The 17,721-nt window shown below is 50.4% G+C and overlaps 13 non-coding genes and 2 pseudogenes across 13 annotated transcripts; all 15 read right to left on the bottom strand.

Moving 5' to 3' along the window:
* Nucleotides 1–996: 996 nt before the first annotated feature.
* On the bottom strand, nt 997–1,178 carry LOC119957594. The gene has a single exon (XR_005458840.1). It is a non-coding gene; the product is annotated as a U2 spliceosomal RNA (small nuclear RNA).
* Nucleotides 1,179–2,497: 1,319 nt separating this feature from the next.
* On the bottom strand, nt 2,498–2,672 carry LOC119957602 (annotated as a pseudogene).
* Nucleotides 2,673–3,986: 1,314 nt separating this feature from the next.
* LOC119957659 lies at nt 3,987–4,170 on the bottom strand. The gene has a single exon (XR_005458886.1). It is a non-coding gene; the product is annotated as a U2 spliceosomal RNA (small nuclear RNA).
* A 775-nt stretch (nt 4,171–4,945) lies between these two features.
* Nucleotides 4,946–5,136, bottom strand: LOC119957641. The gene has a single exon (XR_005458869.1). It is a non-coding gene; the product is annotated as a U2 spliceosomal RNA (small nuclear RNA).
* Nucleotides 5,137–5,911: 775 nt separating this feature from the next.
* Nucleotides 5,912–6,102, bottom strand: LOC119957661. The gene has a single exon (XR_005458888.1). It is a non-coding gene; the product is annotated as a U2 spliceosomal RNA (small nuclear RNA).
* A 779-nt stretch (nt 6,103–6,881) lies between these two features.
* Nucleotides 6,882–7,072, bottom strand: LOC119957629. The gene has a single exon (XR_005458857.1). It is a non-coding gene; the product is annotated as a U2 spliceosomal RNA (small nuclear RNA).
* Nucleotides 7,073–7,857: 785 nt separating this feature from the next.
* LOC119957635 lies at nt 7,858–8,048 on the bottom strand. The gene has a single exon (XR_005458863.1). It is a non-coding gene; the product is annotated as a U2 spliceosomal RNA (small nuclear RNA).
* A 775-nt stretch (nt 8,049–8,823) lies between these two features.
* Nucleotides 8,824–9,014, bottom strand: LOC119957653. Its single transcript, XR_005458880.1, has one exon. It is a non-coding gene; the product is annotated as a U2 spliceosomal RNA (small nuclear RNA).
* Nucleotides 9,015–9,789: 775 nt separating this feature from the next.
* LOC119957631 lies at nt 9,790–9,980 on the bottom strand. The gene has a single exon (XR_005458859.1). It is a non-coding gene; the product is annotated as a U2 spliceosomal RNA (small nuclear RNA).
* Nucleotides 9,981–10,759: 779 nt separating this feature from the next.
* Nucleotides 10,760–10,950, bottom strand: LOC119957634. The gene has a single exon (XR_005458862.1). It is a non-coding gene; the product is annotated as a U2 spliceosomal RNA (small nuclear RNA).
* Nucleotides 10,951–11,735: 785 nt separating this feature from the next.
* LOC119957656 lies at nt 11,736–11,926 on the bottom strand. The gene has a single exon (XR_005458883.1). It is a non-coding gene; the product is annotated as a U2 spliceosomal RNA (small nuclear RNA).
* Nucleotides 11,927–12,701: 775 nt separating this feature from the next.
* LOC119957662 lies at nt 12,702–12,892 on the bottom strand. Its single transcript, XR_005458889.1, has one exon. It is a non-coding gene; the product is annotated as a U2 spliceosomal RNA (small nuclear RNA).
* A 775-nt stretch (nt 12,893–13,667) lies between these two features.
* On the bottom strand, nt 13,668–13,858 carry LOC119957630. Its single transcript, XR_005458858.1, has one exon. It is a non-coding gene; the product is annotated as a U2 spliceosomal RNA (small nuclear RNA).
* Nucleotides 13,859–14,633: 775 nt separating this feature from the next.
* Nucleotides 14,634–14,824, bottom strand: LOC119957654. The gene has a single exon (XR_005458881.1). It is a non-coding gene; the product is annotated as a U2 spliceosomal RNA (small nuclear RNA).
* Nucleotides 14,825–15,599: 775 nt separating this feature from the next.
* LOC119957601 lies at nt 15,600–15,776 on the bottom strand (annotated as a pseudogene).
* Nucleotides 15,777–17,721: the final 1,945 nt, after the last annotated feature.

Raw genomic sequence — 17,721 nt, 5'->3', positions numbered from 1 at the left:
CTCTGTGTGCGTGTGTTTCCTCCGGGTGCTCCGGTTTCCTCCCACAGTCCAAAGATGTGCGGGTTAGGTGGATTGGCTATGCTAAATTGTACGTAGTGTCCTAATAAAAAGTAAGGTTGAGGGGGGGGTGGTTGTTGGGTTACGGGTATAGGGTGCATACGTGGGTTTGAGCAGGGTGATCACGGCTCGGCACAACATCGAGGGCTGAAAGGCCTGTTCTGTGCTGTACTGTTCTATGTTCTATGCTCTATATTTGCCGCCTATGGCTCTGGTCCTCCTCGTCCACCGACATTCAGCTCGACTGTGCTTTGGAACGGTGACGGTTGGTCAATAGACCTGCAGTTTGGCCGAGCACGATGGAGTCTGTGCGTGCAGTACCAGAAATCCCAATAGGTGGTCGTCGTCTGAATCGCCTGCCCCAGTACTCACCAGAAGAAAGGAAGACGCTGTTATGGCCCAGTGGCACCCAACCCAGGGAATGGAAGAAACCTCCAGCTTTGCCGAGCAAAATGCAATCTGTGCACACAGCATGTAATGGCGAAATGGAACAGGGGGCAATGTCTACGCTCCGCGAACTCCACCCTTTTGTTTTGGTGTCAGGAGGATGAAAAGAGACGCCGTGAAGGCATACATCCATCCAAACCTGAGAGCCATTCAGTCTGACGCTACACTTTCCCGTTGTGCCGAATGAAGAGCTGTGGAAAATGAAGTGAGGAGAACGCAAGTCGGCATCCTGGAGTGATGGTGAGTGGCCTGTAAAAACCAGCAGGAAAACTGTGTGGCATATGAGCAGAAAACGGAGCCTGTGTGCCGCAAGTCTGCAAGCCCATTGGCTCGCAACTTTAGTACACGAGTTGCTGCCAGCAGAAAATCTAGCAGTGCTTTGGAGCCTGAAAGTCATTAGATTGATCAGGATGAGAGAACTTGACAGGGTGAAAAGGAGAAGGCTATTTATGCGCCATGATCTGCTTTTGCACGTTTTGCTCCCCAAAACGGGGTGAGGGCACCATTCCTGGAAGCACTGCAAGACCAGGTTGATGCTTGGAGCGGAAGGAGCAAGCCCCTGGACCATCTCCGAGTCCCAAAAATGAATTTAATATTTCGTCCCTAGATTGGGAACATATCAGATATTAAACTGATAAGAACAGATTTTTTTAATTTTTTTTTTCAAAAAATATACTTTATTCATAAAATTTATCATAATCTTTACAGAACATTTCAAAATACCTTGACTGTACATTTCCGTCTGAGTTACATTCATTTGCCTTCCGTTCCATTGGGATAACGTTGCACACGTATCCTACTATAAGCTACAGTTCTTTCTTCAATATTTACATTTACATTACTTTGTTTCGATCATACATTGTGGTAATGGAAAAAAAGAACCTCGGACCGAGGGGTTTTACACTGTTACCAACCCCTCGGTGTAAATTTGGTGGTAAGACCTTACACTGTGTTCTTCCCCCATTACGCCTTGGCGGCAGCTGCCCCAAGCTTGAGTGCATCCCTCAGCACGTAGTCCTGGACCTTGGAATGTGCCAGTCTGCAACACTCGGTCGAGGACAGTTCTTTGCACTGGAAGATCAGCAAGATTCGGGCAGACCAAGGAGCGTCGTTCACCGAGTTGATGACCTTTCAGCAGCAGTTGATATCTGTCTCGGTGTGGGTCCCCGGATACTACACTTGATCAGAGCCAAAAGGCCGAGAAGCGATAGCCCATATTTGCCGCCTATGGCTCTGGTGCTCCTCGTCCACCGACATTCAGCTGCACCTTGCTGCGCTCGACTGTGCTTTGGAACTTCTAGTCTACGGTGACGGTTGGTCAATAGACCTGCAGTTTGGCCGAGCACGGTGGAGTCTGTGCGTGCAGTACTAGAAAATCCTAACAGGTGGTCGTCGTCTGACCCGCCTGCCCCAGTACACACCAGAAGAAAGGAAGACGCTGTGATGGCCCAGTGGCACCCAACCCAGGGAATCGAAGAAACCTAAAGCTTTGCCGAGCAAAATGCAATCTGTGCACACAGCATGTAATGGCGAAATGAACAGGGGGCAATGTCTAGGCTCCCCGAACTCCACACTGGTGTTTTGGCCCTGGCGTCAGGAGGATGAAAAGAAACGCCGTGAAGGCATACATCCATCCAAACCTGAGAGCCATTCAGTCTGACGCTACACTTTCCTGATGTGCCGGATGAAGTGCTGTGGAAAAGGAAGTGAGGAGAACGCAAGTCGGCATCCTGGAGTGATGGAGAATCGCCTGTAAAAACCAGCAGGAAAACTGTGAGGCATATGAGCAGAAAACGGAGCCGGTGTGTCGCAAGTCTGCAAGCCCATTGGCTCGCAACTTTAGTACACGAGTTGCTGCCAGCACAAAATTTAGCAGTGCCAAGGAGCCTGAAAGTCCTTAGATTGGTCAGGATGAGAGAACTTGACAGGGTGAAAAGGAGAAGGCTATTTATGCGCCATGATCTGCTTTTGCACGTTTTGCTCCCCAAAAAGGGGTGAGGGCACTATTCCTGGAAGCACTGCAAGGCCAGGTTGATGCTTAGAGCGGAAGGAGCAAGCCCCTGGACCATCTCCGAGTCCCAAAAATCAATTTAATATTTCGTCCCTAGATTGGGAACCTATCAGATATTAAACTGATAAGATCAGATTTTTTTTTTTTCAAAAAATATACTTTATTCATAAAATTTATCATAATCTTTACAGAACATTTCAAAACACCTTGACTGGACATTTCCGTCTGAGTTACATTCATTTGCCTTCAGTTCCATTGGGATAACGTTGCACACGTATCCTACTATAAGCTACAGTTCTTTCTTCAATATTTACATTTACATTACTTTGTTTCGATCATACATTGTGGTAATGGAAAAAAAGAACCTCGGACCGAGGGATTTTACACTCTTACCAACCCCTCGGTGTAAATTTGGTGGAAAGACCTTACACTGTGTTCTTCCCCCATTGCACCTTGGCGGCAGCTGCCCCAAGCTTGAGCGCGTCCCTCAGCACGTAGTCCTGGACCTTGGAATGTGCCAGTCTGCAACACTCGGTCGAGGACAGTTCTTTCCACTGGAAGATCAGCAAGATTCGGGCACACCAAAGAGCGTCTTTCACCGAGTTGATGACCTCTCAGCAGCAGTTGATATCTGTCTCGGTGTGGGTCCCCGGATACTACACTTGATCAGAGCCAAAAGGCCGAGAAGCGATAGCCCATATTTGCCGCCTATGGCTCTGGTCCTCCTCGTCCACCGACATTCAGCTGCACCTTGCTGCGCTCGACTGTGCTTTGGAACTTTTAGTCCACGGTGACGGTTGGTCAATAGACCTGCAGTTTGGCCGAGCACGGTGGAGTCTGTGCGTGCAGTACCAGAAAATTCTAATAGCTGGTCGTCGTCTGACCCGCCTACCCCAGTACACACCAGAAGAAAGGAAGACGCTGTGATGGCCCAGTGGCACCCAACCCAGGGAATCGAAGAAACCTCCAGCTTTGCCGAGCAAAATGCAATCTGTGCACACAGCATGTAATGGCGAAATGGGGGCAATGTCTAGGCTCCCCGAACTCCACCCTGGTGTTCTGGCCGTGGCGTCAGGAGGATGAAAAGAGAGGCCGTGAAGGCATACATCCATCCAAACCTGAGAGCCATTCAGTCTGACGCTACACTTTCCTGTTGTGCCGAATGAAGAAATGTGGAAAATGAAGTGAGGAGAACGCAAGTCGGCCTCCTGGAGTGATGTTGAGTGGCCTGTAAAAACCAGCAGGAAAACTGTGTGGCATATGAACAGAAAACGGAGCCTGTGTGCCGCACATCTGCAAGCCCATTGGCTCGCAACTTTAGTACTCGAGTTGCTGCCAGCAGAAAATCTAGCAGTGCTTTGGAGCCTGAAAGTCCTTAGATTGGTCAGGATGAGAGAACTTGACAGGGTGAAAAGGAGAAGGCTATTTATGCGCCATGATCTGCTTTTGCACGTTTTGCTCCCCAAAACGGGGTGAGGGCACCATTCCTGGAAGCACTGCAAGACCAGGTTGATGCTTGGAGCGGAAGGAGCAAGCCCCTGGATCATCTCCGAGTCCCAAAAATCAATTTAATATTTCGTCCCGAGATTGGGGACATATCAGATATTAAACTGATAAGAATACACTTGATCTGAGCCAAAAGGCCGAGAAGCGATAGACCGTATTTGCCGTCTATGGCTCTGGCCCTCCTCGTCCACCGACATTCAGCTGCACCTTGCTGCGCTCGACTGTGCAATGGAACTTTTACTCTACGGTGACGGTTTGTCAATAGACCTGCAGTTTGGCCGAGAACGGTGGAGTCTGTGCGTGCAGTACCAGAAAATCCTAACAGGTGGTCGTCGTCTGACCCGCCTGCCCCAGTACACACCAGAAGAAAGGAAGACGCTGTGATAGCCCAGTGGCACCCAACCCAGGGAATCGAAGAAACCTCCAGCTTTGCCGAGAAAAATGCAATCTGTGCACACAGCATGTAATGGCGAAATGGGGGCAATGTCTAGGCTCCCCGAACTCCACCCTGGTGTTTTGGCCGTGGGGTCAGGAGGATGAAAAGATACGCCGTGAAGGCATACATCCATCCAAATCTGAGAGTCAGTCAGTCTGACGCTACACTTTCCTGTTGTGCCGGATGAAGAGCTGTGGAAAAGGAAGTGAGGAGAACGCAAGTCGGCATCCTGAAGGTGAATGGCCTGTAAAAACCAGCAGGAAAACTGAGTGGCATATGAGCAGAAAACAGAGCCGGTGTGCCGCATGTCTGCAAGTCCATTGGCCCGCAACTTTAGTACGCGAGTTGCTGCCAGCAGAAAATCTAGCAGTGATTTGGAGCCTGAAAGTCCATCAATTGGTCAGGATGAGAGAACTTGACATGAGTAAAAAGGAGAAGGCTATTTATGCGCCCTGATCTGCTTTTGCACGTTTTGCTCCCCAAAACGGGGTGAGGGCACCATTCCTGGAAGCACTGCAAGAACAGGTTGATGCTTGGAGCGGAAGGGGCAAGCCCCTGAACCATCTCAGAGTCCCAAAAATCAATTTAATATTTCGTCCCTAGGTTGGGGACATATCAGATATTAAACTGATAAGAACAGATACTGCACTTGATCTGAGCCAAAAGGCCGAGAAGCGATAGCCCATATTTGCCGCCTATGGCTCTGGTCCTCCTCGTCCACCGACATTCAGCTGCACCTTGCTGCGCTCGACTGTGCTATGGCACTTTTACTCTACGGTGAAGGTTTGTCAATAGACCTGCAGTTTGGCCGAGCACGGTGGAGTCTGTGCGTGCAGTACCACTAAATCCTAATAGATGGTCGTCGTCTGACCCGCCTGCCCCAGTACACACCAGAAGAAAGGAAGACGCTGTGATGGCCCAGTGGCACCCAACACAGGGAATCGAAGAAACCTCCAGCTTTGCCGAGAAAAATGCAATCTGTGCACACAGCATGTAATGGCGGAATGGGGGCAATGTCTAGGCTCCCCGAACTCCACCCTGGTGTTTTGGCCGTGGCGTCAGGAGGATGAAATGAGAAACCGTGAAGGCATACATCCATCCAAAACTGAGAGCCATTCAGTCTGACGCTACACTTTCCTGTTGTGCCGGATGAAGAGCTGTGGAAAAGGAAGTGAGGAGAACGCAAGTCGGCATCCTGAAGGTGAGTGGCCTGTAAAAACCAGCAGGAAAACTGAGTGGCATATGAGCAGAAAACAGAGCCGGTGTGCCGCATGTCTGCAAGTCCATTGGCCCGCAACTTTAGTACGCGAGTTGCTGCCAGCAGAAAATCTAGCAGTGATTTGGAGCCTGAAAGTCCATAAATTGGTCAGGATGAGAGAACTTGACATGAGTAAAAAGGAGAAGACTATTTATGCGCCCTGATCTGCTTTTGCACGTTTTGCTCCCCAAAACGGGGTGAGGGCACCATTCCTGGAAGCACTGCAAGAACAGGTTGATGCTTGGAGCGGAAGGGGCATGCCCCAGGACCATCTCAGAGTCCCAAAAATCAATTTAATATTTCGTCCCTAGGTTGGAGACATATCAGATATTAAACTGATAAGAACAGGTACTATACTTGATCTGAGCCAAAAGGCTGAGAAGCGATAGCGCATGTTTGCCGCCTATGGCTCTGGTCCTCCTCGTCCACCGACATTCAGCTGCACCTTGCTGCGCTCAACTGTGCTTTGGAACTTTTACTCTACGGTGACGGTCGGTCAATAGACCTGCAGTTTGGCCGAGCACAGTGGAGTCTGTGCGTGCAGTACCAGAAAATCCTAATAGGTGGTCGTCGTCTGACCCGCCTGCCCCAGTACACACCAGAAGAAAGGAAGACGCTGTGATGGCCCAGTGGCATCCAACACAGGGAATCGAAGAAACCTCCAGCTTTGCCGAGCAAAATGCAATCTGTGCACACAGCATGTAATGGCGAAATGGGGGCAATGTCTAGGCTTCCCGAACTCCACCCTGGTGTTTTGGCCGTGGCGTCAGGAGGATGAAAAGAGTGGCCGTGAAGGCATACATCCATTCAAACCTGAGTGCCATTCAGTCTGACGCTACACTTTCCTGTTGTGCCGAATGAAGAGCTGTGGAAAATGAAGTGAGGAGAACGCAAGTCGGCATCCTGGAGTGATGTTGAGTGGCCTGTACAAACCAGCAGGAAAACTGTGTGGCAGATGAACAGAAAACGGAGCCTGTGTGCCGCACATCTGCAAGCCCATTGGCTCGCAACTTTAGTACGCGAGTTGCTGCCAGCAGAAAATCTAACAGTGCTTTGGAGCCTGAAAGTCCTTAGATTGGTCAAGATGTGACAACTTGACAGGGTGAAAACGAGAAGGCTATTTATGCGCCATGATCTTCTTTTGCACGTTTTGCTCCCCAAAACGGGGTGAGGGCACCATTCCTGGAAGCACTGCAAGTCCAGATTGATACTTGGAGCGGAAGGAGCAAGCCCCTGGACCATCTCCGAGTCCCAAAAATCAATTTAATATTTGGTCCTTAGATAGGGGACATATCAGATATTAAACTGATAAGAACAGATACTACACTTGATCTGAGCCAAAAGGCCGAGAAGCGATAGCCCATATTTGCCGCCTATGGCTCTGGTCCTCCTCGTCCACCGACATTCAGCTGCACCTTGCTGCGCTCGACTGTGCTTTGGAACTTTTAGTCCACGGTGACGGTTGGTCAATAGACCTGCAGTTTGGCCGAGCACGATGGAGTCTGTGCGTGCAGTACCAGAAAATCACAATAGGTGGTCGTCGTCTGAATCGCCTGCCCCAGTACTCACCAGAAGAAAGGAAGACGCTGTGATGGCCCAGTGGCACCCAACCCAGGGAATCGAAGAAACCTCCAGCTTTGCCGAGCAAAATGCAATCTGTGCACACAACATGTAATGGCGAAATGGAACAGGGGGCAACGTCTACGCTCCACGAACTCCACTCTGGTGTTTTGGTCGTGGCGTCAGGAGGATGAAAAGAGACGCCGTGAAGGCATACATCCATCCAAACCTGAGAGCCATTCAGTCTGACGCTACACTTTCCTGTTGTGCCGAATGAAGAGCTGTGGAAAATGAAGTGAGGAGAACGCAAGTCGGAATCCTGGAGTGATGGTGAGTGGCCTGTAAAAACCAGCAGGAAAACTGTGTGGCATATGAGCAGAAAACGGAGCCTGTGTGCCGCACATCTGCAAGCCCATTGGCTCGCAACTTTAGTACACGAGTTGCTGTCAGCAGAAACTCTAGCAGTGCATTGGAGCCTGAAAGTCCTTAGATTGGTCAGGATGAGAGAACTTGACAGGGTGAAAGGGAAGAGGATATTTATGCGCCATGATCGGCTTTTGCACGTTTTGCTCCCCAAAACGGGGTGAGGGCACCATTTCTGGAAGCACTGCAAGACCAGGTTGATGCTTGGAGCGGAAGGAGCAAGCTCCTGGACCATCTCCGAGTCCCAAAAATCAATTTAATATTTCGTCCCGAGATTGGGGACATATCAGATACTAAACTGATAAGAACAGATACTACCCTTGATCTAAGCCAAAAGGCCGAGAAGCGATAGCCCTTATTTGCCGCCTATGGCTCTGGTCCTCCTCGTCCAACGACATTCAGCAGCACCTTGCTGCGCTCGACTGTGCTTTGGAACTTTTAGTCTACGGTGACGGTTGGTCAATAGACCTGCAGTTTGGCCGAGCACGGTGGAGTCTGTGCGTGCAGTACCAGAAAATCCTAACAGGTGGTCGTCGTCTGACCCGCCTGCCTCAGTACACACCAGAAGAAAGGAAGACGCTGTGATAGCCCAGTGGCACCCAACCCAGGGAATCGAAGAAACCTCCAGCTTTGCCGAGAAAAATGCCATCTGTGCACACAGCATGTAATGGCGAAATGGGGGCAATGTCTAGGCTCCCCGAACTCCACCCTGGTGTTTTGGCCGTGGGGTCAGGAGAATGAAAAGATACGCCGTGAAGGCATACATCCATCCAAATCTGAGAGTCAGTCAGTCTGACGCTACACTTTCCTGTTGTGCCGGATGAAGAGCTGTGGAAAAGGAAGTGAGGAGAACGCAAGTCGGCATCCTGAAGGTGATTGGCCTGTAAAAACCAGCAGGAAAACTGAGTGGCATATGAGCAGAAAACAGAGCCGGTGTGCCGCATGTCTGCAAGTCCATTGGCCCGCAACTTTATTACGCGAGTTGCTGCCAGCAGAAAATCTAGCAGTGATTTGGAGCCTGAAAGTCCATCAATTGGTCAGGATGAGAGAACTTGACATGAGTAAAAAGGAGAAGGCTATTTATGCGTCCTGATCTGCTTTTGCACGTTTTGCTCCCCAAAACGGGGTGAGGGCACCATTCCTGGAAGCACTGCAAGAACAGGTTGATGCTTGGAGCGGAAGGGGCAAGCCCATGGACCATCTCAGAGTCCCAAAAATCAATTTAATATTTCGTCCCTAGGTTGGGGACATATCAGATATTAAACTGATAAGAACAGATACTGCACTTGATCTGAGCCAAAAGGCCGAGAAGCGATAGCCCATATTTGCCGCCTTTGCCTCTGGTCCTCCTCGTCCACCGGCATTCAGCTGCACCTTGCTGCGCTCGACTGTGCTATGGAACTTTTACTCTACGGTGACGGTTTGTCAATAGACCTGCAGTTTGGCCGAGCACGGTGGAGTCTGTGCGTGCAGTACCACTAAATCCTAATAGATGGTCGTCGTCTGACCCGCCTGCCCCAGTACACACCAGAAGAAAGGAAGACGCTGTGATGGCCCAGTGGCACCCAACACAGGGAATCGAAGAAACCTCCAGCTTTGCCGAGAAAAATGCAATCTGTGCACACAGCATGTAATGGCGAAATGGGGGCAATGTCTAGGCTCCCCGAACTCCACCCTGGTGTTTTGGCCGTGGCGTCAGGAGGATGAAATGAGAAACCGTGAAGGCATACATCCATCCAAAACTGAGAGCCATTCAGTCTGACGCTACACTTTCCTGTTGTGCCGGATGAAGAGCTGTGGAAAAGGAAGTGAGGAGAACGCAAGTCGGCATCCTGAAGGTGAGTGGCCTGTAAAAACCAGCAGGAAAACTGAGTGGCATATGAGCAGAAAACAGAGCCGGTGTGCCGCATGTCTGCAAGTCCATTGGCCCGCAACTTTAGTACGCGAGTTGCTGCCAGCAGAAAATCTAGCAGTGATTTGGAGCCTGAAAATCCATAAATTGGTCAGGATGAGAGAACTTGACATGAGTGAAAAGGAGAAGGCCAATTTTGCGCCATGATCTGCTTTTGCACGTTTTGCTCCCCAAAACGGGGTGAGGGCACCATTCCTGGAAGGACTGCAAGACCAGGTTGATGCTTGGAGCGGAAGGAGCAAGCCCCTGGACCATCTCCGAGTCCCAAAAATGAATTTAATATTTCGTCCCGCGATTGGGGACATATCAGATATTAAACTGATAAGAACAGGTACTACACTTGATCTGAGCCAAAAGGCTGAGAAGCGATAGCGCATGTTTGCCGCCTATGGCTCTGGTCCTCCTCGTCCACCGACATTCAGCTGCACCTTGCTTCGCTCAACTGTGCTTTGGAACTTTTACTCTACGGTGACGGTCGGTCAATAGACCTGCAGTTTGGCCGAGCACAGTGGAGTCTGTGCGTGCAGTACCAGAAAATCCTAATAGGTGGTCGTCATCTGACCCGCCTGCCCCAGTACACACCAGAAGAAAGGAAGACGCTGTGATGGCCCAGTGGCATCCAACACAGGGAATCGAAGAAACCTCCAGCTTTGCCGAGCAAAATGCAATCTGTGCACACAGCATGTAATGGCGAAATGGGGGCAATGTCTAGGCTTCCCGAACTCCACCCTGGTGTTTTGGCCGTGGCGTCAGGAGGATGAAAAGAGTGGCCGTGAAGGCATACATCCATTCAAACCTGAGTGCCATTCAGTCTGACGCTACACTTTCCTGTTTTGCCGAATGAAGAGCTGTGGAAAATGAAGTGAGGAGAACGCAAGTCGGCATCCTGGAGTGATGTTGAGTGGCCTGTACAAACCAGCAGGAAAACTGTGTGGCATATGAACAGAAAACGGAGCCTGTGTGCCGCACATCTGCAAGCCCATTGGCTCGCAACTTTAGTACGCGAGTTGCTGCCAGCAGAAAATCTAACAGTGCTTTGGAGCCTGAAAGTCCTTAGATTGGTCAAGATGTGACAACTTGACAGGGTGAAAACGAGAAGGCTATTTATGCGCCATGATCTTCTTTTGCACGTTTTGCTCCCCAAAACGGGGTGAGGGCACCATTCCTGGAAGCACTGCAAGTCCAGATTGATGCTTGGAGCGGAAGGAGCAAGCCCCTGGACCATCTCCGAGTCCCAAAAATCAATTTAATATTTGGTCCTTAGATAGGGGACATATCAGATATTAAACTGATAAGAGCAGATACTACACTTGATCTGAGCCAAAAGGCCGAGAAGCGATAGCCCATATTTGCCGCCTATGGCTCTGGTCCTCCTCGTCCACCGACATTCTGCTGCACCTTGCTGCGCTCGACTGTGCTTTGGAACTTTTAGTCCACGGTGACGGTTGGTCAATAGACCTGCAGTTGGGCCGAGCACGATTGAGTCTGTGCGTGCAGTACCAGAAAATCACAATAGGTGGTCGTCGTCTGAATCGCCTGCCCCAGTACTCACCAGAAGAAAGGAAGACGCTGTGATGGCCCAGTGGCACCCAACCCAGGGAATCGAAGAAACCTCCAGCTTTGCCGAGCAAAATGCAATCTGTGCACACAGCATGTAATGGCGAAATGGAACAGGGGGCAACGTCTACGCTCCGCGAACTCCACTCTGGTGTTTTGGCCGTGGCGTCAGGAGGATGAAAAGAGACGCCGTGAAGGCATACATCCATCCAAACCTGAGAGCCATTCAGTCTGACGCTACACTTTCCTGTTGTGCCGAATGAAGAGCTGTGGAAAATGAAGTGAGGAGAACGCAAGTCGGAATCCTGGAGTGATGGTGAGTGGCCTGTAAAAACCAGCAGGAAAACTGTGTGGCATATGAGCAGAAAACGGAGCCTGTGTGCCGCACATCTGCAAGCCCATTGGCTCGCAACTTTAGTACACGAGTTGCTGTCAGCAGAAACTCTAGCAGTGCTTTGGAGCCTCAAAGTCCTTAGATTGGTCAGGATGAGAGAACTTGACAGGGTGAAAGGGAAGAGGATATTTATGCGCCATGATCTGCTTTTGCACGTTTTGCTCCCCAAAACGGGGTGAGGGCACCATTTCTGGAAGCACTGCAAGACCAGGTTGATGCTTGGAGCGGAAGGAGCAAGCTCCTGGACCATCTCCGAGTCCCAAAAATCAATTTAATATTTCGTCCCGAGATTGGGGACATATCAGATACTAAAGTGATAAGAACAGATACTACCCTTGATCTAAGCCAAAAGGCCGAGAAGCGATAGCCCTTATTTGCCGCCTATGGCTCTGGTCCTCCTCGTCCAACGACATTCAGCAGCACCTTGCTGCGCTCGACTGTGCTTTGGAACTTTTAGTCTACGGTGACGGTTGGTCAATAGACCTGCAGTTTGGCCGAGCACGGTGGATTCTGTGCGTGCAGTACCAGAAAATCCTAACAGGTGGTCGTCGTCTGACCCGCCTGCCCCAGTACACACCAGAAGAAAGGATGACGCTGTGATAGCCCAGTGGCACCCAACCCAGGGAATCGAAGAAACCTCCAGCTTTGCCGAGAAAAATGCAATCTGTGCACACAGCATGTAATGGCGAAATGGGGGCAATGTCTAGGCTCCCCGAACTCCACCCTGGTGTTTTGGCCGTGGGGTCAGGAGAATGAAAAGATACGCCGTGAAGGCATACATCCATCCAAATCTGAGAGTCAGTCAGTCTGACGCTACACTTTCCTGTTGTGCCGGATGAATAGCTGTGGAAAAGGAAGTGAGGAGAACGCAAGTCGGCATCCTGAAGGTGAATGGCCTGTAAAAACCAGCAGGAAAACTGAGTGGCATATGAGCAGAAAACAGAGCCGGTGTGCCGCATGTCTGCAAGTCCATTGGCCCGCAACTTTAGTACGCGAGTTGCTGCCAGCAGAAAATCTAGCAGTGATTTGGAGCCTGAAAGTCCATCAATTGGTCAGGATGAGAGAACTTGACATGAGTAAAAAGGAGAAGGCTATTTATGCGCCCTGATCTGCTTTTGCACGTTTTGCTCCCCAAAACGGGGTGAGGGCACCATTCCTGGAAGCACTGCAAGAACAGGTTGATGCTTGGAGCGGAAGGGGCAAGTCCATGGACCATCTCAGAGTCCCAAAAATCAATTTAATATTTCGTCCCTAGGTTGGGGACTTATCAGATATTAAACTGATAAGAACAGATACTGCACTTGATCTGAGCCAAAAGGCCGAGAAGCGATAGCCCATATTTGCCGCCTATGGCTCTGGTCCTCCTCGTCCACCGACATTCAGCTGCACCTTGCTGCGCTCGACTGTGCTATGGAACTTTTACTCTACGGTGACGGTTTGTCAATAGACCTGCAGTTTGGCCGAGCACGGTGGAGTCTGTGCGTGCAGTACCACTAAATCCTAATAGATGGTCGTCGTCTGACCCGCCTGCCCCAGTACACACCAGAAGAAAGGAAGACGCTGTGATGGCCCAGTGGCACCCAACACAGGGAATCGAAGAAACCTCCAGCTTTGCCGAGAAAAATGCAATCTGTGCACACAGCATGTAATGGCGAAATGGGGGCAATGTCTAGGCTCCCCGAACTCCACCCTGGTGTTTTGGCCGTGGCGTCAGGAGGATGAAATGAGAAACCGTGAAGGCATACATCCATCCAAAACTGAGAGCCATTCAGTCTGACGCTACACTTTCCTGTTGTGCCGGATGAAGAGCTGTGGAAAAGGAAGTGAGGAGAACGCAAGTCGGCATCCTGAAGGTGAGTGGCCTGTAAAAACCAGCAGGAAAACTGAGTGGCATATGAGCAGAAAACAGAGCCGGTGTGCCGCATGTCTGCAAGTCCATTGGCCCGCAACTTTATTACGCGAGTTGCTGCCAGCAGAAAATCTAGCAGTGATTTTGAGCCTGAAAGTCCATAAATTGGTCAGGTTGAGAGAACTTGACATGAGTGAAAAGGAGAAGGCTATTTTTGCGCCATGATCTGCTTTTGCACGTTTTGCTCCCCAAAACGGGGTGAGGGCACCATTCCTGGAAGGACTGCAAGACCAGGTTGATGCTTGGAGCGGAAGGAGCAAGCCCCTGGACCATCTCCGAGTCCCAAAAATGAATTTAATATTTCGTCCCGCGATTGGGGACATATCAGATATTAAACTGATAAGAACAGGTACTACACTTGATCTGAGCCAAAAGGCTGAGAAGCGATAGCGCATGTTTGCCGCCTATGGCTCTGGTCCTCCTCGTCCACCGACATTCAGCTGCACCTTGCTGCGCTCAACTGTGCTTTGGAACTTTTAGTCTACGGTGACGGTTGGTCAATAGACCTGCAGTTTGGCCGAGCACGGTGGATTCTGTGCGTGCAGTACCAGAAAATCCTAACAGGTGGTCGTCGTCTGACCCGCCTGCCCCAGTACACACCAGAAGAAAGGAAGACGCTGTGATAGCCCAGTGGCACCCAACCCAGGGAATCGAAGAAACCTCCAGCTTTGCCGAGAAAAATGCAATCTGTGCACACAGCATGTAATGGCGAAATGGGGGCAATGTCTAGGCTCCCCGAACTCCACCCTGGTGTTTTGGCCGTGGGGTCAGGAGAATGAAAAGATACGCCGTGAAGGCATACATCCGTCCAAATCTGAGAGTCAGTCAGTCTGACGCTACACTTTCCTGTTGTGCCGGATGAATAGCTGTGGAAAAGGAAGTGAGGAGAACGCAAGTCGGCATCCTGAAGGTGAATGGCCTGTAAAAACCAGCAGGAAAACTGAGTGGCATATGAGCAGAAAACAGAGCCGGTGTGCCGCATGTCTGCAAGTCTATTGGCCCGCAACTTTAGTACGCGAGTTGCTGCCAGCAGAAAATCTAGCAGTGATTTGGAGCCTGAAAGTCCATCAATTGGTCAGGATGAGAGAACTTGACATGAGTAAAAAGGAGAAGGCTATTTATGCGCCCTGATCTGCTTTTGCACGTTTTGCTCCCCAAAACGGGGTGAGGGCACCATTCCTGGAAGCACTGCAAGAACAGGTTGATGCTTGGAGCGGAAGGGGCAAGCCCATGGACCATCTCAGAGTCCCAAAAATCAATTTAATATTTCGTCCCTAGGTTGGGGACTTATCAGATATTAAACTGATAAGAACAGATACTGCACTTGATCTGAGCCAAAAGGCCGAGAAGCGATAGCCCATATTTGCCGCCTATGGCTCTGGTCCTCCTCGTCCACCGACATTCAGCTGCACCTTGCTGCGCTCGACTGTGCTATGGAACTTTTACTCTACGGTGACGGTTTGTCAATAGACCTGCAGTTTGGCCGAGCACGGTGGAGTCTGTGCGTGCAGTACCACTAAATCCTATTAGATGGTCGTCGTCTGACCCGCCTGCCCCAGTACACACCAGAAGAAAGGAAGACGCTGTGATGGCCCAGTGGCACCCAACACAGGGAATCGAAGAAACCTCCAGCTTTGCCGAGAAAAATGCAATCTGTGCACACAGCATGTAATGGCGAAATGGGGGCAATGTCTAGGCTCCCCGAACTCCACCCTGGTGTTTTGGCCGTGGCGTCAGGAGGATGAAATGAGAAACCGTGAAGGCATACATCCATCCAAAACTGAGAGCCATTCAGTCTGACGCTACACTTTCCTGTTGTGCCGGATGAAGAGCTGTGGAAAAGGAAGTGAGGAGAACGCAAGTCGGCATCCTGAAGGTGAGTGGCCTGTAAAAACCAGCAGGAAAACTGAGTGGCATATGAGCAGAAAACAGAGCCGGTGTGCCGCATGTCTGCAAGTCCATTGGCCCGCAACTTTAGTACGCGAGTTGCTGCCAGCAGAAAATCTAGCAGTGATTTTGAGCCTGAAAGTCCATAAATTGGTCAGGTTGAGAGAACTTGACATGAGTGAAAAGGAGAAGGCTATTTTTGCGCCATGATCTGCTTTTGCACGTTTTGCTCCCCAAAACGGTGTGAGGGCACCATTCCTGGAAGGACTGCAAGACCAGGTTGATGCTTGGAGCGGAAGGAGCAAGCCCCTGGACCATCTCCGAGTCCCAAAAATGAATTTAATATTTCGTCCCGCGATTGGGGACATATCAGATATTAAACTGATAAGAACAGGGTTTTTTTTTTTTTCAAAAAATATACTTTATTCATAAAATTTATCTTAATCTTTACAGAACATTTCAAAATACCTTGACTGTACATTTCCGTCTCAGTTACATTCATTTGTCGTCGATTCCATTGGGATAACGTTGCACACGTATCCTACTATAAGTTACAGTTCTTTTTTCAATATTTACATTACTTTGTTTCTTTCATACATACATTCTGGTAATGGAAAAAAAGAACTCCGGACCGAGGGGTTTTACACTGTTACCAACCCCTCGGTGTACATTTGCTGGTAAGACCTTACACTGTGGTCTTCCCCCATTGCGCCTTGGCGGCCGCTGCCCCAAGCTTGAGTGCGTCCCTCAGCACGTAGTCCTGGACCTTGGAATGTGCCAGTCTGCAACACTCGGTCGAGGACAGTTCTTTGCACTGGAAGATCAGCAAGTTTCGGGCAGACCAAAGAGCGTCTTTCACCGAGTTGATGACCTTCCAGCAGCAGTTGATATCTGTCTCGGTGTGGGTCCCCGGAAACAGTCCATAGAGCACAGAGTCCTGTGTTACTGAGCTGCTCGGGATGAACCTTGACAGATACCACTGCATCTCACTCCAGACCTGTTTTGCAAAGGCACATTCCACAAGGAGGTGTGTGGCTGTTTCATTTCCCCCACAGCCACTCCGAGGGCAGCGTGCATTGATGCTGAGCCTTCGGGTGTACATGAAGAATCTGACAGGGAGGGCCCTTCTCACCACCAGCCAAGCTAGGTCTTGGTGCTTGTTTGAAAGTTCTGGTGATGAGGCGTTCTGCCAGATGGCTCTGACAGTCTGCTCAGGGAACCATCCAACATCCTCCACAGTCTCCTTTTCTCTGAGGGTCTCGAGGACATTACGTGCTGACCACTGCTTCATTGCCTTGTGGTCAAAGGTGTTTTCCTTCAAAAATTTTTCCACGAAGGATAGGTGGTACGGCACGGTCCAACTGCTTGGAGCGTTCCGCGGCAATGAGGCCAGGCCCATCCTTCGTAACACCGGGGACAGGTAGAACCTCAGTATGTAGTGACACTTGGTGTTTGCATACCCGGGGTCTACGCACAGCTTGATGCAGTTGCACACAAAGGTCGCCATCAGGATGAGGGCGGCGTTGGGTACGTTCCTCCCTCCTTTATCTAGAGGCTTGTACATTGTGTCTCTTCGGACCCGGTCCATCTTGGATCTCCAGATGAATTTGAAGATGGCCCGGGTGACTGCTGCGGCGTAGGTCCGAGTGATGGGCCAGACCTGCGCCACGTACAGTAACACCGAGAGTACCTCACACCTGATGACCAGGGTTTTGCCCGCAATGGAGAGGGAGCGTTGCTCCCACCAGCCCAGTTTCTGTTTTGCTTTGGTGATTCGTTCCTCCCAGTTTTTGGTGCATGCCCCAGCCGCTCCGAACCATATCCCCAGCACTTTCAGGTAATCTGACCTGATCGTGAAGGGGACAAAGGATCGGTCGGCCCAGTTCCCAAAGAACATGGCCTCGCTCTTGCCGCGGTTTACCTTGGCTCCTGAGGCCAGTTCAAACTGGTCGCAGGTGTCCAAGAGCCTGCGTACAGACGCGGGATCCGAGCAGAAGACGGCGACGTCGTCCATGTACAGGGAGGCCTTGACTTCCGTGCCTCCGCTGCCAGGAATCGTCACCCCTCTCATGTCCGGATCCTTCCTGATGGACTCGGCAAAAGGTTCTATGCAGCATACAAAAAGGGCCGAGGAGAGAGGGCAGCCCTGCCTGACTCCAGATTTGATCTGGAACTTTTCTGATTCCCACCCATTGATTGAGACTGCGCTATAGATGTTTGTGTAGAGCAGTTTGATCCAATTGCGAATTCCCTCCCCAAACCCCATTTTGGAGAGCACATCCATCATGTAGGTGTGCGATATTCTGTCAAAGGCCTTCTCCTGGTCAAGGCTGATGAGGCAGGTGTCCACCCTCCTGTCCTGCA

Source organism: Scyliorhinus canicula, chromosome 26 (genome assembly GCF_902713615.1).
Source record: "Scyliorhinus canicula chromosome 26, sScyCan1.1, whole genome shotgun sequence".
Lineage (NCBI taxonomy): Eukaryota > Metazoa > Chordata > Chondrichthyes > Carcharhiniformes > Scyliorhinidae > Scyliorhinus > Scyliorhinus canicula.
This window is presented reverse-complemented; position numbering and strand designations above follow the sequence as displayed.